General features: G+C 41.2%; 1 long non-coding RNA gene across 2 annotated transcripts in view; it reads left to right on the forward strand.

The window, feature by feature from the left end:
- Positions 1 to 17,030, forward strand: part of LOC309870858 — a 390,860-nt gene that overhangs the window by 228,097 nt on the left and 145,733 nt on the right. For both annotated transcript variants that reach the window (XR_014314858.1, XR_014314859.1), the window contains exon 2: positions 2,881 to 3,002. This is a non-coding gene — a long non-coding RNA (uncharacterized lncRNA). The remainder of the gene's footprint in view (positions 1 to 2,880; positions 3,003 to 17,030) is intronic.

Genomic DNA, 17,030 nt, shown 5'->3' on the forward strand with positions numbered 1-17,030 from the left:
CCTTCTCATTCCTCTCTTTTCTCCTCTCCTCTCTTTTCTTCACTGTTTAGCTTCCCTAAAATATGAGTTCTCTGGGAGCACAGATTTTTTCTGTCATCCTGCCCATTGTAATGTTTGGCATACTGTGCAGGTCCTTAATACATATTTGTTGAATAATTGATGAATTTTAGACTTCAAATAGACCACAGCATTTAACTTGGTGATTTGTACATAAGAGGGTCTTTAGACATGTTTCTGAATAAATGAAAAATAGGAGAATCCAGGAAACCTATATATTTTGTTTAAATTGTGGTGGGAATTTGCTGAATTTATGTAGTATAACCAAGACTTCAGATCTTCACACCAAAGGTGAATGGCAAAGAACCACCTTTCCCTTCTGCATTCTTATTAGGTGTCTGAGCTGTGTGAATGATACTTTGGTAACAACTGGCTTCTCACTTGGCTGTTCATTTATTGAGCAATGTCATATGGTACACACCAAGCCACCTGCTTTACATAGTTTAGCTCTAATTCTGAGAGTTAAAGTAGTAGGTAACTTGCCCAGGGCCCAAAGATTTATAAAAGGTAGAAATAGAAGTGTTCCAAACATGTTCTAGCACATCAAGAAGATCTCAGATTGTGTATTTGGTCAGCTCTAATGGTTAATATCTGCCACAAACCCATCTCATTTTGATCTATGCCTGGCATGTGTGTGAACAGATGAAACTCAGTTCGTGGTTGTCTCTGAGGTCTTTGTCTCTTAGGACTGGTTGAAAAGTATCCCCAGAAGCACATCATTATGTCCCTAGGACATGTTAGAGATGTAAACTCTGAGGTTTCATTCTTGATCCACTAAATCAGAAACTCTGGGGATAGGTCTAGCAATCTGTTTTAAACAAGTCCTCCAGGTGATTCTGATTCACACTCATGCTTGGAAATCGTTGCTTTAAGGGTATCTTTTGAGAAGCCAGGTAATTTCATCTGAGGGTACCTAAGTATTGACGGAGAATTCTAGAGCCCAGTACTGGGAATGAAAAATGGGGGTTGTGTGACAAACTGTCCTGGTTTGTCCAGGACCTTAGGGGTTTTTAGTTTTAAGACTTGGACAGTCTTGGGCAAACTCAAATGAGTTGGCTCCTGTATTAGTTTTTTTTTTTTTTTTTTAATTGCTACCATAACAAATTACCACAAACTTATAGCTTAAAACAACACATTTATTATCTTTTCGGTTCCATTGATCAGAACTGCAATGCGGGTCTCACTGGGCTGAAATCAGATTGTAGCAGGACTGTTTTTCTTTCTGGAGGTGTGAAAAGAATCCATTTCATTGCTTTTTCCAGTTTCTAGAGGGACCCTTCCTCTGTCTTCCAAGGCAACAATGTTGCATTTTCTGGGACCATTCTTTGCAGCCACGTGGGTCTCTGGCTATAGCCAGAAAAAGTTCTCTTGTTTTAAGAACCCATGTGATTGGGTAGGACCTTCCTCAAGATCCTTATATTTGCCAAGTCCCTTTCATGTCAGCGAACATACTCACAGGTTCCAGGGAAGAAGATTCAGACATCTTTGTGAAGCCAGTATTCTGCCTCCCACAGTTAACCATAACTGGAAGCCAAATTTTCAGAAGTAAATACAGAATTTTTAGTAAGAAAACCAGTAAAGTCCTAGGCAGAGCCAATACAAGTTGATCCCTTCACTGGAGTGAGAGAGGGCAGAGAAGGGCCATCTTCCTGTGGTGGCAGCCACATCATGAAGTGAAGGAGACTCTGAACTAGGCAGAGTCAAAAGCAGGCAGATCTGTTTTTTTGAGTCACTTGTTCTGTAATTTTTGTGGAACCTGATTCCAACTTTCTCTTTTTCATGCTTGTGACATGATCTCCCATCTGTAGACATTTTCGTGTGTGTCAAGTATAACAATACTAATTTATTATTAGTCACTAACCATGGGTAATTCACTGTTGCTTATAAAATGCTACATTAACCACTGCTACCATTTAGTTATCAAGTTTTGATGGTAGCGAAAACAAATCACAACTTTAATTGTCTGAATCTGCCTCTGTGTGTGTGACCAGCATGTGATCAGGGCCTTGCTGAGTCCTATGGAGAACCGGTAAAAGATGTTCGTGGGAATGCGGCTGTCATAGTAGCTCTTGCAGGGAAGTAATGTTCCATGAGTATTTTATTGTGTATTGTATATAGGAAAGATTTGTTTGTTCTGTGTAAATATCTGCCTGTCTCTGGTTCTGCCATCTCTTTAGATGAAATGCGACCAAACAAAATGCCTTCGAGAATAGCTAGAAATGGATGCGTGGATAGAGCATTGGTTATGCCGCTGAAGTTTTGTGACTTTAATATAAACATGGGTATATGAAACCAATCAGTGTCTCCTTCATGGTGACCAGAAGGCTGGGAATGGAATGGAGTGAGGGGTTGGCCCCTGTGAAGTCATAGGTATGGTTTTACTTTATATTATGATATAGATGCTTCTCTGTAAAGGGGAGAGCACAGTCCTGGAGTAAAGATAGACATACAAGTACTCAGATCCCAAGTCCATCCCTTATTAGCTGTGTGACCTAAGGGACATTTCTTATCTTTGTGAGCTTTGTTTTTCTCAGTCTTAAAAAAAAGGATAATGAGACCTTATATTTGTTGTGAAGATTAAATAATAGTATTATACATTAGGTGTCTGGTACAGAGTGGCACAAGTAAATGGCAATTATTAACATCATTAGTTCACTTCTCAAAGATACCTCCAATAACAGTTGAGCGTTTATAAAGGTATTTTTAGTGCAGAAGTAGCTATTTTCACTCCTTGAATGCCATTCATTCAGTTTGCTTTCTATTCTGTGTCAGGCTGAAATGGATGGCATAAAAATTAATAAATGAAGAATCTGTATCTTCCAGCAACCACAGTCTTCCTGGAGAGATGACGCTTGCTTGAACTGGAGGAATTGATGAATGACATTTGGAGGAGAAGAGAGCACAGTACCCTTCTAGAACAGCATGAACTGAACCAAAGCACAGAGGTAAGATGCAACCCTGGTCTGTGTTGGGAATGACATGTAGTTTGGTATTGCTGCAATGTAAGTATATCAAGAAAGAAGTAGTCAGAGCTGTGGTTAAAGATACAGCTGAAGCATGAGAGAACTCCATGATGGCAGGGAGCTGGGACATTATCTGTGCATGATGGGGATCAATTGATGGGTTTTTAAAATTTTGTTTTGTTTTTTTTTAAGATTTTTATTTATTTATTTGAGAGAGAGACAGTGAGAGAGAGAGCATGAGAGGGGGGAAGGTCAGAGGGAGAAACAGACTCCCCTTGGAGCTGGAAGCCTGTTACGGGACTTGATCCCGAAATCCTGGGGTCATGGCCTTAGTGGAAGGCCATTGCTCAACCAACTGAGCCACTCAGGTGCCCCCAATTGATGGTTTTAAGTGGGGAATGATGTGATCTAGCTCTCAAAATATCACTCCAGCCAGTCTATAGAGAAGAGATTGAGGGAGAGGAAACGTAAAAGTGAAATTGGGAAGATCAGTGAAGAGGCTCTAACAGTTATGGTATCTGCATTAAACAGAAACCGACTAAGGTACCTCATGTGACTTCAACTAAAGAACTAAAATAGTGAGTGTGAGCAGAGTTAAGAGAGGCACCAAGCCTGAGAAAGCATGCTAGAATTAGCAACAGTGGCAATCATTACCAACCCCAGTGGCAATCATGGCCACCCCTGTCACGTTCAAGGGACGGGAATAGTGAGAGTTGGAGTCATGGAGAAAGAGGACTGTGATAGGAGTTGTAGGAGTTGGGCTCCCAAGAAGTTGATCCCAGAGGAGGATTCATGCACAAGTGATTTATGCAGCAAGTGCTTCCAGGAGGAACTAGTAAGGAGCAGGGGAAGAAGCCATGCATAGGTACTATTTCATCAGCATCTGGTGGGAAGAAATTATTTCTTTCCATGAGTTAGGAGTCAGAAGGCTTGGTGCCAGTCTTCTGCCACTAAGTGACTCAAAGTCCCTGGCTTTTAGTTTGATTGTCTATAAAATGGAGAAAGTGCATCCTTACATAGTCATCATGGAAATGAAATAAGGAAGTATGAGGGTTTTTTAAGGGGGGCATGCCAATGTAGGGTGCAATGACATAGAGAAGTCATAGATGTTTTAGCCTGAGTGATCTAGGTAATGTGAGTTTAGACCTAGGACCACACATGGAGGCTGGTCTTCAGTCTTCTGGGCCTCATGTTTATGCTCTAGGCCTGATGTAAACAGTCTTTGATTTAGTTTCTGGACACTAATCTATTTTTTTATGACTAATAGAAAAGATCCCGCCAAACGAATTTTTAATTTTTTATAATGGTGGTTAATTTTGGAGATTTCTGTCTTTTAAAGTGGATACAACACCTGAATGATGGATATAGGTACAAATTACTATGATTATTGTATTTTTAAAAGGCAACTTATCTGATGTTGATTCATTATCACTATATGGGCTCTGTTGACCGACAATATTGTTATCTTGCTATTGAAAGTCTGATGGTATATCTCAAATGAATAGAATTGCTGCCTTCTAAAATGATTTTAAAATCTAATTATTGTCATTATCACTATTTTACATTTCCCTAAACTTTTCTATAAACATCTGGGTTATAGAATAGTTTCTCACTAATGATAACATCTAAAACACTGCGAAATAGTTTGGCAAAACTTTTTGCTGTAGAAGACCTTGTCATTATCTGGATGTTGAGGAGACAGGCAGCATAGCAAGGAAGGTGTCCATTGGGGTATCTGATTCCATTGTGATCGGACACACAAGTTACTTCCTGCGATGACAGCAGGAAATACTGGTAACCTTGGCAACACTGGTGGCCCTTCCCATCCTTTTAAAACTGAAATAGCTGTTGCTAGGAAACATCCTAAAGCAAAAAGAGGGGAAAAGAAGGGAGCAGGAGAATGAGAGAAATGTGAATGGGAGGGGGAGAGGGGATGAAAGGGAAGGAGAGAAAATAAAGAGAATGAAAAAGGAGGATAAAAGAAAAATAATGAGTGGTGTTTGAAGGGTTGGCTTCTGGACATGAAAGAGGCTGTTGAATTATTGCCAAAATTAGAGAACATGGAGTGAGGGTAAAAGTAGAATATTAGTTCCTGACTTACTGAAAATCAATAATTCATACTCCATTTTGACTTTGACTTTTCTCAAGCAAGCTACTTATCCTTCATGTGGGTGTTTTCCTCCTGCCTCAAAAGGGAAATGTTTGTCAGCTCTCTTGCCTTTAGCCAAACCTCTATCAGCATTCTTTCTTCTGATACCTCACTTGTCCACTAGCCTGAAAATGACATATCTGCAGAGAAGAGCATTCTTTTAAAATGCAGTGAATGCTCCCCTGTCAAGAGGGCACAGCCAAAGTTCCTCCAGTGTCTAGAGGAAGCCATAACCCCCCAATCCATATGTCTGCCCTCTCGATCTCCTTACTCTCCAAACACTGCTTGGAGAGTGGGGGAAAACAAAGAGTTGCAGCAGCTGACAAGCTCTGAGTTCAGGGGAAAGGTCATGCTTGCTCTGGGTGATTGTAGCTTTTTGTAGCAGGGGAGTCATATCATGCCAGACTTACAAATGAGAAGAACTGCACTGTCGCTTCCTCTCCCCTGTGGTATGGAAAAGAGTCACCCTGGGCACATTCCCCCATTTTCAGAAATGAGTAGGTTACCCAAGATAGAGCCATAGAGTCTGTGGTTTTGAAATTGTGGGCCTCTTGCTACAGCTGAAAGGATTGTGTACACTTTGTTCACCATTGGAACATGGTAGGTGCTCAATAAGTGCCAATGAATGAATGGAAAGCAATCGCTTGCCACAGTCTTCTCACAGTTCCCAATCTTAGTTTGCAGGGGTGCCCATCCCCTTTGGGATCAAAGCTGAGAAAATAGAGTGAGTTTTTTTCCCCTAGAATTCCTACCAATGAACTTTCACTGTCTTCCCCCTGGATGTGAATGAGAAAGGAGATAGTGTCTCATTCTGCCACAGCCATTTTTAAACATGGTAGCCCAAGACAAGAGCCAGTCCTAAGGAAGCAAAGCCAAGAAGGGAGGATCCTGACTTTCTGCCCAGAGGACTGTTTCTGGTGTCTCCCAAAGCTGCACACTCTTCAAATGTCCCAGGGATCAGTGTTTTCCACACTGGGAGCCACAGAGGAACAGAGATGTTGAGATGGCCTTTTCCCAATGCAGTGGCCCACTCTGCCATCTGGGCAGTAAATTAACATTGCTTATGGGTTTTTTTTTGTTGTTGTTGTTTGGTTTTTTGTTTGTTTGTTTGTTTGGTTGGTTGGTTTTTTTGCTTTACGAAATTCCTAAAAACAAAAAACAAAACAAAACAAAGCAAAGCAAAACAACAAACCAAACTGGCAACTCCCTTCCACAGGAGTAACTCCCTTGGTCCCTAGAGCTTCAGATTTGACTGAGAAACTGTCTTCCCTCTTTCATCTTATTACTCTCACTCTAGAGTTGCTCCTGAATTCTTTGGATTTTTCTCACAAACTTTCTTTTTAACAATATCTTCCACTAATGCAAATCATTAAAACAGACACCAAGAAGCTTCCCACCCAGCAGTTTATGATAGTCCTTCAGATTACTCAAGTTTTAGGTAGGCCTCAACCAGGACCCAGTGCCATACATAAAATAAAAGACATTCTAAATGGCTCATTCATTGCCAACATTCTATGGCTTTTAATGCAATGCATGATTTGTATGATCATTCTAAAATTTAAAACTCAATATTTTTTATGTCCTATTGCCTGCCAGGCACTAACCTGAACACTGGTTACTGCTCTCATGGAACTTACAGTCTAGTGGGCATGGGAGATAGATAGGCCATGAACAAATGAATGAGATTTTAGGTCATGATATGTGCCACACAGAAGACAAAACAAGGTGATGTGACAGTGTATCTGGGTAGTACCTAGGGTAGCGAAAACGGCTCTTAGAGGAAGTGACAAGTGAACCAAGATTCAAATGATGAGAAATAGTTAATCACATGAAGAGACAGGGAAACGGTGTTTTAGACAGAGGAAGCCACGGTTGAAAATCATGCAGTGGAAATGAACTTACAGGGTTTTTGTTTTTTTCTTAAGATTTATTTATTGGGATGTCTGGGTGGCTCAGTCATTAACTCTCTGCCTTTGGCTTGGGTCATGATCCCAGGGTCCTGGGATGGAGCCCCGCATTGGGCTCCCTGTTCGGTGGGAAGCCTACTTCTCCCTCTCCCACACCCTCTGCTTGTGTTCCCTCTCTTGCTGTGTATCTCTCTGTAAAATAAATAAATAAATCTTTTTTTCTTTTTTTTTTTTTTAAGATTTTATTTATTTATTGGGCAGACAGAGATCACAAGTAGACAGAGAGGCAGGCAGAGAGAGAGGAGGAAGCAGCTCCCTGCTGAGCAGAGAGCCTGATGCAGGGTTCGATCCCAGGACCCCGAGATCATGACCTGAGCCGAAGGCAGAAGCCTAACCCACTGAGCCACCCATGTGCCCCAAGATTTAAATCTTTTTAAAAAAGATTTATTTATTTATTTATTTATTTGAGAGCGAGAGAGGGATAAAGAGAGAGTACAAGCAAGAGGGGCAGGAAGAGGGAGAGAGAATCTCAAGCAGACTTTGTGCCAAACACAGAGTCCAACACAGGGCTTGATCTCTCATGACCTGAGATCACAACTGAAACCAAAAGTCGGACACTTAACCGACTGTGCCACCCAGGTGCACTGAGCTTGGAGTTTTAACGAAAACTAGCAGAAAGATTAATGTGGAAAGATTAAGCAAGGGAGAGAAGAGGGTCCTAGAAAGGATCAAAGTCATGTAGGGTCTTGAAGACCTTGAGGAGGAGCTTGGAAGCTAGTGCAAAGCAAGGGAGTAGTCTGTGATTTTTAAAAGATCAACCTGTTGTTTTGTAGACAGTTGATATAGGGAGATAAGGATACAAGCAAAGTGGCAGACAGGAGCTAATGCAGCAACGTAGTCGAAAGGTGCTGGTAGCTTGGACTAAGGTAGACAGTGCAGTTAGAGAGATTGGATCCAGACAGTGACAAAAGGAGGCAGAATCAAGGACAGCAGCTAGGTTTGGGACTGTGCAAGTGGGTGAATGGGGGCTCATAAACTGAGGGGAGATGTGGGATATAATATTTGGGGGGATTGAGAGTTTTGTTTGGATCTAATGCATGTACGTAGGAAGTTGAATACATTAGACTGTAATGCAGAGAAGGGGTCAGAACTGAGGACTGGTATAGATTGTGTATACCAGGTATAGATTGTGGTGTAATTGGGCCGTAGATGGTATTTTAATGATGCAGCTGGATGAAATCACCTGGGAGAATGGAGATAGATAAATACAGAGGGCCAAGGAACTCCCACATCTAGAGGAGGTGAAGCAAGCAGGGGAGGACGTGCCCCCAAATAGGATATAATAAAGAAAACCCATAAAGCCAGAGGAAAACAAGAGAGGCTGGTATCAAAAAGTCAGAGAAAGGAGCAGTAACTGTACTGATGGTTGCCCAGAGGTCAGGGTAGATATGTAGGAGATGGAACCATTGGATTTGAAAACACTGATGACCTTAGCAGGAAGGGTTCCAAAGCAGTGGTGGATTGCAAATGAGATTGCACTGAGTTGAAAACTAAGAAGGGCAATAAGGAGAGACTGCAGGCAAAGGAGTTCTGTTATACAAAGAAGAAAAGAAATGCTGTAGCATTTGGAAGGGGATTTGGATTCAAGACACAATTTCTTCTACTTAGTTAAGATCAGAGATACACAAGCATTTAGTTAAGATCAGAGATACACAAGCATTTTTGAGCATGAAATGGAATGATCACCGATGAGCCTTTCAATGTCTGGCCAAAATTCCAAGGACCTGGATTTACAGAGGTAGACGGGTCCTCTCTGAGAACCTTCAGAGGCCTGTAGAATCTAGTCTCAATAGCGTGCCCAGGAGGCATGTGTGTTTATAATGGTTATTGACACACTCTTACAACTCTGAGTTATTAAAAAGTCAATGCTAGATCCAGCTTTCCTTATCAAACTGCTAATGCAGTATCAGTTTTAGCCAACGAATTGAAGAAGAGAAAGCTTTTCTGGGTGGTTAATAACTAAGAAGACAGAAATTAAACTTGGCCTAATATTACTATTTAAAAATAAAATCAAATAGAAGAAAAACAACGACGAGAAAAATAATTTCTACTAAAACAATCTTGGCCATTTTATGTTTCCATTCTGCATTATTTTGGGATAAAATTAGTTTACCCTTTTTGCTAAGGGATCTGGCAGTTCTATGTGCTTTTGGGAAATGAGGAGAGCAGTCTGGGGCTGGGATCGTACACTGTTCCCATAAGAGTATACACGAAGTTTTAGGTTTGTTTTTTTTTTTTTTTTTTGAAGGTAAAAATAAAGCTTCTGACTTTAAAGTTTATCTTCTAGGAGAGAAATGGGAATTAGGTTGGAGGCAGACTATCTTTGTATCCTAATTTAGAAGAAACCCTTCAAAGAAAAGAAGTGTCTATACTGATAGTGCTGTTCTTATTCTGTTTTTGTTTTTTAATTTGGATTGGCCATATAAACATGTATTTATTTCCTCTACATGTCTCTGAGTCTTGGGTTAAGCTGGAGATGGTCACTGAGCATGCAGAACGGTATTCTCCATAGTATAGTCATTGGACCCCTCACATCGGCATCACTAGGGACCTCTCTTAAAAGGCATTGTCCTGGATGCCACTGGCAGACCTACTGGATTAAAAACTTCATAGGTAGATCCACAAAATATGAATATCCAGGAGACTCTCCAGATGATTATTATCAGTTGTGTGCTCCTAGATGTTCAGTTTGGGGGGTAGAGTGGTTTTGGAGGTAGGGTGGAGGGAGAAGCCCTGATTTATATTATTTCCCAATTTCGCCTCTACTCCAAAAAGAGAGGTTAGGCTAATAATGAAAAAGAAACCCTGATGGAGACAAAGGGCAGTTTGGCGACTGTTTTCTTTTTCTTTTTTAATCAAGGACTGTTTTCACTACTCTGAAGTTCAGGCTTACAGCAGACATTTATATTAGCAAGCTCGGCTTTCACCTTGCCTCCTCTTTTCTCAGAAAATAGATAAATCTTTGTTTGATAGTTGCTGTCTCTCCTCCTCACGTTCTACCTCCAGCCAATCCTTCTCCTTTCAACGTTTCTTCCCCTTCCCCCCAAAGCACTATTTAGATGCCCACTCTTTATCATCTGTGTTATATTTGTAGCTTTGTCTTGAATGCAACAAAGCTGGGATTTCCAGCTCCCCCTCCCCCTCCCTGAAACATTTATATATTAAAAAAAAAAAAAAAAGGCAGTGTTTCTAAGAAGGCAAGAAACCTAAAAACTGATTAGACACAGGAGAGGGAGGTTTCTGCCTTAGACCTGAAGCTCATCAGCTTGCCTCTTCACTCCAGAGAGGAGTCACTGAAAATTCTTCACGCCCACCAGGGTGTCTCACACTGCCTCCTTCAACCTGAGGCTGACCTCAGAGCCAAGGTGCAATCTTATTCCCAACCTCATCACCCGTCACCTGATAATGCATCCCTGTCACATTCTTTTCAATAAACCTTATAATGTCTGTTCATCTCAGCACCTGGGGCCTAACCCCTGGGCAATCATCTCAGAAAGATGACCCTGAAGTTCCTTTCATCTGTTATAGGATTAACATGATACATCAGTGTCCTTTCCTTTTCCCAGTAGGTTGTGAGTTTGGTGGTTACAGGCCTAGTGGAGTTTAAGGATCTGAATTGTTTATCCTGACTCATCCTGCGGTAGGACTTCAAGGAGCTTAACAGCTCAGCCTTCAGTTCTCCCAGCTATGAAAGACAAATAGTACATAATAAAGCTCCCTTCAACCAGGCACACACACTTATTTCATGGGTATTTTTAAAGGATAAATAGCGATAGAAGTTTTGTCAGTTCAGGATCAGTCCTTTGGTTGACTTGAGAACAAAGCTGGAAGTGGTTTAGTATGCCATGTAAAGGTTGCATGTTTTCAGAGAGCTCTGTTGAAGTGCTTCATATGAATCACCCCTTTCATTCTTCCTAACAACCCTGGGAGGGTTTTCTAGATAAGCAAACCAAGGTTCAGAGGACTTAATGTAATAGGGAAAGAGCTGGAATAGACACTCAGGTCACTGGCTTTCCTTAACGACTCTCAACTCAATGTCTCAGACATAAGGAACTCCAGAGCAAGATCTTGCTCTTGAATTCCAGATTTTATGTCCAAGTACCCATTGAGCATTTCTGCCTTTTGGAGACAGCCATTACAGGACAAAGGCTTTTCCTGATCTGGTAACTGCTTGCACATCTCATCTGGACTTCTTGTATACCCCTCTCCCTCTCTATGTTGAGCCCTACTGAACTACTTACCAGTTTGGCAAAAACACATGCTCTGATAAATCCTGTGGTCTCTCACATGTATCTTTCCTTTGGGATCAAGGCATCCATTTCTGTAACTACCAGAAGTGCTGGCTTTTGCCCACTGATAGCTGAGAATTTCTAAAGGAATTGCCTTCTACTAGAGGGAGTTGTCATGCAGAAAGTCACACCTCACTCCAGAAGCAATCTGCATTTCAAGACTGGTCAATGCAGGAGTGAAAAGCCTAGTACTCAAAATGGACAGCTCTGAAAGCCCTTCCAACTCAGAGCCTCTCCCATAGGACTGACTGAGTCTTTCTTTGTTGGAACTGTCTTGCTGTTCAAAATTTTCCCTCTACCTAATCCTACTCCTCTTCCTCCTTTACAAGTTTTTTTTTTTTTTTTTTCTTCCTGAGAGTCCTCTCCATAAATCTATATTCACATTCTGCCACATAGACTGTTTCCTGGGAAATCTGACTTAAAACAATTGTTACCAGAATTGTCTTAGCAGCTTTAAAATGGGATTTTGAAGTTATATTGTCCTTTGGCTAGCTGGAAATGAGAACCCCATTACTGGTGGCAGGTAGAATTTTGATAACTCCTGGAATGCTAGAACAGTGCGAAAGTTACATCTTTCTTCAGTGGTAAACTGGGATGGAAACCAAAAGAGAATGTCCTGGAAGGTGTATTGTCTCAGGAGATTAAGAGGTTCTAGGAAAGTAGTCAATATAGAGACCATGGAATCACATGGCTTTCTTGGACGCTATCAGACATTAGAGAAAAGCAATGAATGACTGAGAGTGATTAATCTCAAATTTAAGACAAAGCAAGAGAACCAGAAGGCCTACAGGTAGAAGATCTGAGGATCAAAGCTAGAATGCGATTTTAAGTACAGAAGAGTTCCAGAGAAGATAAATTTGTCTACCTGGCAAATCTGCCTTACCAAGTCCATGGCCTTAATTGCAAAGGAGTGAGGCTCTGAGATTTAAGATGACATTATCTAGGTTGATGCCCTTGAAAACCTTGAATCCTGTTTCCTCTGAACCCATAGAAGTACCCTATTCCTTTTTGTTAAAAGTTATCACTTCTTTTTGCTTGCAAGATTGCAAAATAACATATACTTCCATACCTCCCCTCATCTATTTCCACCTTCCCTCTTGCCACCAAACCGTTAACTAGGTTAAAGATAGAACATAACTGGCTGTGGAAATGTTTGGTCTACTAGCAAAAAAAAAAAAAAAAAAACTTACTGCACACTAAAAGAGCTGGAGGAACTGGCCAGCACCAACATGTATTAACAGAACCAAGAGAGAAAGTATGGACTTGACCCTGAGGTTCTGGGTCAAGGCGAAAGGTGTGGGAGAATGAGGGCAAACACATAAGTTTGGATAAGGGAGAATTTATATGGAACATTCTCCATTAGTGCAGGACTTAATACCCTGTCAAGGACCCAGGAGATAGTGGTAACATGTAGCTAGAATGACTCCTAGAAGCTTGGAATGAGCTTTGGTGCACACTAACTTAAAGTACCAGACATTGTCTGGCATACAATAAAAGAAGAAATCAAAGGGTTTAGAGAAGTAGGTGTGCTGGAGTGGCTGTACTATGCAAAGCACAAAATTCATTTGCTAACCAGGTTTCACTTAAAGGTCCACTGGACACTCCATTTACCAGAGTGATAAAGGATGCACTGATGAGAGGGGCACCAGCATAAATGAGATACTCAGTAGTGACTGTTCTCTGTAGGCAATGGCTGACCATGGAAGATGCTGGCATAGGGTTGGGAACCCTGAGAACAATAAAGACAATGGCAAGATAATAGAGGTCAGGTGGTGGCACTTCACTATTAAAAGCAAAGTAGTCACAATGATCATAAGTGGCCAGTCTGAATAATAGCCAGGGAGGCCTGACCCAAAGAGGGCCAAGGAAATGGCTAATAGAACACAGTATACCACAGGCAGTCAGCAAAGGTATGCTCTATGTATGCGATCAAAGGAGTCAGATAGATAATCAGGAGGTTGAGAATTTACCTCAATAAAAAATCAAAATCACTTGTTCAGTTTCTGGAAACTGAGCCAGTTCTCTGGGGCCCAGATCCCATTACTTAAAGAGAAGTCAGTTCTCCAGGAGAGAGAGACCTGCAACCCCTTATTAAGCACATGTGATAATGATTGCCTTAGTACTTCCTCCAGGTACCTATGACTATTAGAATAATCATGCCCTGGGAAAAAAGAGAACAGCCAGTTATTTTGATTAAGTTTGTAGACAGGGTCTAAGTTAATAGTGATATCCAGGGACCTCAGGATCATTGTGGCATCAATTAGAGGAGAAGCACATAGGAGCCAATTAATAAGTGGAAGCCTGGTCTAGTTCTATCTTTCAGTGAGTTCACTAGGTCCGTTGACTCACTACATAATCATTTCTCTGATTCCTAGATGTAAATGGGACATAGTTGGTAGTTGGAAGGACTGCTATACTGGTTCTTTGTCTTTGGACTGGCACATCCCTCTTTAAGCCTGGCAAGATTACTTGGCTCTCTGTGAGCAAACTAATGAATTTATGGGTGGTATCATGTCCTCTATTTCAAACATTAGTATGACTTCTACAAAAAAACAGGTGGGTCTGTGAAGGTGAGAGTGGACTTCTGCAAACTCCATAAGTAGTAGCCCCCATTGCAACTGCTATGCTGTGTGTGATATCTTTGCTCAAGTAGATTAACACAGCTTCTGATCCATGATATGTAGCAACTAATCTGGTAATGGGATCTTTTTCATTCCTTTTAGGAGGAAGGATCACAAGTGATCTGTGTTCATGTGGACTGGATAGCCATATATAATGGTCTTGCCCCAGACTCTGGTAACTCTCTTGTCCTCTGGTATAATACAATCCAAAGGGACCTATAATCTATTCTTCAGAACATTATCAGTCTACTTATATCAGTGACATGTCACTTGGATTGCATGAGAAAGAAATAGCAAATACAGTAGAGGCCTTGCTTGGTAAGACACATGCACTCCAAAGAATTGGAGATAAATCTAATGAAGATTCAGGGCTCTGACATGTATGCTTTTAGGAGTAGAGTCATCTGGGACATGCCAGGATATTCTTTCCAAAGAAAAGGAGAGATTAATGCATCTTGTATCTTCTACCCTTAAGAAAGAAGCACAATACCTTTAAGGTTTCTTTGCACCCTGAGTATGGCATATTTCATACTGGAAAATATTGTTTCAATCCATTCACCAAGTGGCACAGAAGGGCTACTAGCTTTGATTAAGGCCCAGAGCAGGAAAGAGTTCTGCAGCAAGTCTGGCACAGATGGTCCTGTAGAAATAGTGGTAGGCATCTGTGATGGAAAAGATGCTGTCTGAGGTTTGTGGTCAGCCCTAATTGATAAATTGCAAAGAGAACTCCTAGGATTTTAGAGCAAAGCTATGCCGTCTTCAATAAACAGCTAGAGATCAAGGTATTTACAAAGTAACTCTTGCCATGTACCTAGGACCCAGTGGGGCTGGCCCACTGATATAGGAGGAAAAGGACAAATCTTGTTCATTGGTGAATTGGCTTTGTATGTGTGTCCAAGCTGAAAATATAGCTCCATTTCAGGTATGCCCAGAAAGTCAGCAATATGGGGCAATCCTCCCACTGAGTACAGCTTCAGATGGTCACAGCTATTTCTCTACTTCTTTCCGGGGCAGGGAAAGGAAGAAAAAAATGGCTGGAAGTAAGATAAATAGGAATGTATAGGAAATGACCTGTTTGGTTGCAGGATTGGAAGGAGAAAAATAATTGAAGGAAAAATTGGACAAAGAGGTGTGGAAAAGAGGTAAGTGCATCTGCCTGTAGCAATAGAGATGAACTTTGAATGTCTTTGCATCTCATAGTAATCCTTAGAGCATTTACCAAGGAAGAAACACTAAATAACCAAGTAGCTGGGTAGACAAAATGACTCAGCCAGTTGATGTCATCCAGCTTCTGTTGCTGGCTACTCTAGTGTTGGCATAATGGATGCATGAATGGACTTGAATTGTCAAAGCAATTGGCTCAATGGCATGCATCCTCACTGACTAAGACTGATAAAGCTACTACCACTGCTAATTCTCCAGCCTGCCAGCAACAGAGACCAATGCTGAGTCTCTATGAGCATCATCCCTAAAGGACACCAACCAGCTACTTGGTGATTAGTTGATTACATTGGAATCTTTCTATCCTGGAAGTTAATGATTCATTTCCACTGGGAAAGAGACATATTCTGGGATAGGTTCCCTTTCTTTCCTACAGGGCCTCTTCTAGCAGCACCATAAGAAGTTTTACAAGAATAAAAAAAAGAAAAAATACTTGAATATTTGATCTATCCACACTATATACTGTGTAGCGTAGCCTCAGACCAAACAATGATGTTGCAGCAGTGGGCACATGACCGAGTGAGTATACATTGGGCCTATTCCATTCTGTACTAATTAGAAGTTGTAGGTCTGAGAATGATGGAATTGACTTTTGAAAGAGCAGCTGAGTTATTGGCTTGAAGATGATAGTCTATGAGGTTGGGGCACCATCCTCATAGTAGTAACAAAGACCCTTATATGACTGTTCTTTAATGGGTCCAGGATGACTCCACTTATCAGTCCTGGTGACTCAGTTGAGGAGTGTATTATTCTCAATCATGTATTCATGGCTCTGTGGGTCTATACTAAGTCCTGGATCCTAAAGGAAGGATCTCTTATTCTCCCTTTAAAAGTCCCATTAAACTTTAAGCTATGACTACCACATGGTAACCAAAGTTTAGCAAGCAAGGAAAGGAAGCACAATACTGGTAGAGGTCATTGACTGATCATTAGGAGAGGTAAGGCTACTACTACACAATAGGGTCCAGAAAGAATGAAGTTTGTACTCAAGTAATCTATTCTACTGACTTTAGTCAAGAAATGGACAAGCACAGAGGTATGTGGGTGGCTCAGTTGATTAAGTATTTGCCTTCATCCCAGGTTTAGCCCCATGTCAGGCTCCCTGCTCCGCAGAGAGTTTGCTTCTCCCTCTCTGACCTTCCACCCACTTCTTTGAGTGCTTGCTCTCTCTCTCTCTCTATTAAATAAATAAATAAATAAATAAAATCTTTTTTTTTTTTTTTTTAAAGAAAGAAATGGACAAGTATAGCAGCTACATGTATTGCATGGTTACCAGGGGCCAGGAACTCAATGATGACTGTCTAAGCCATCCTACTAGGTAAGCCACCTAGACTATGAGAAGTGCCAGAGTAGGGTGAAAGGAATCTGGAATGGATCATAGAAGAAGGAGACAATGAGTGTCAATTTCAATCTTAAGACCAACCTTGTTGGGAATGGCTGACACTCACCTTACTCACTTTCCTCTTGTAAATTTCTCCAGCAAGAGAGACCACCCAGACACTTGAAGGAGCTCTTTTCAAATGGAATGACTTCCTATATGAATCAGGTGACACTAAGTGGTACAAGGGTGGCCCATATTGGATGCTGGGATGTAACACCTAGATCCCTTCTTCAGAAGAAACATACTCATCCCACAGTTGCTGTTGATAGGCTATAGCTGATATGCTCTCTGAAAATTGAAGGGAGCTGCCTCGTCCAAGCCACACCTTCTCCCAGGGGCAGTCTAATCGAATTACTTGGTGAAGCAAGGGTGCATCTTGTCA

Source organism: Mustela nivalis (genome assembly GCF_964662115.1).
Source record: "Mustela nivalis genome assembly, chromosome: 1".
NCBI lineage: Eukaryota > Metazoa > Chordata > Mammalia > Carnivora > Mustelidae > Mustela > Mustela nivalis.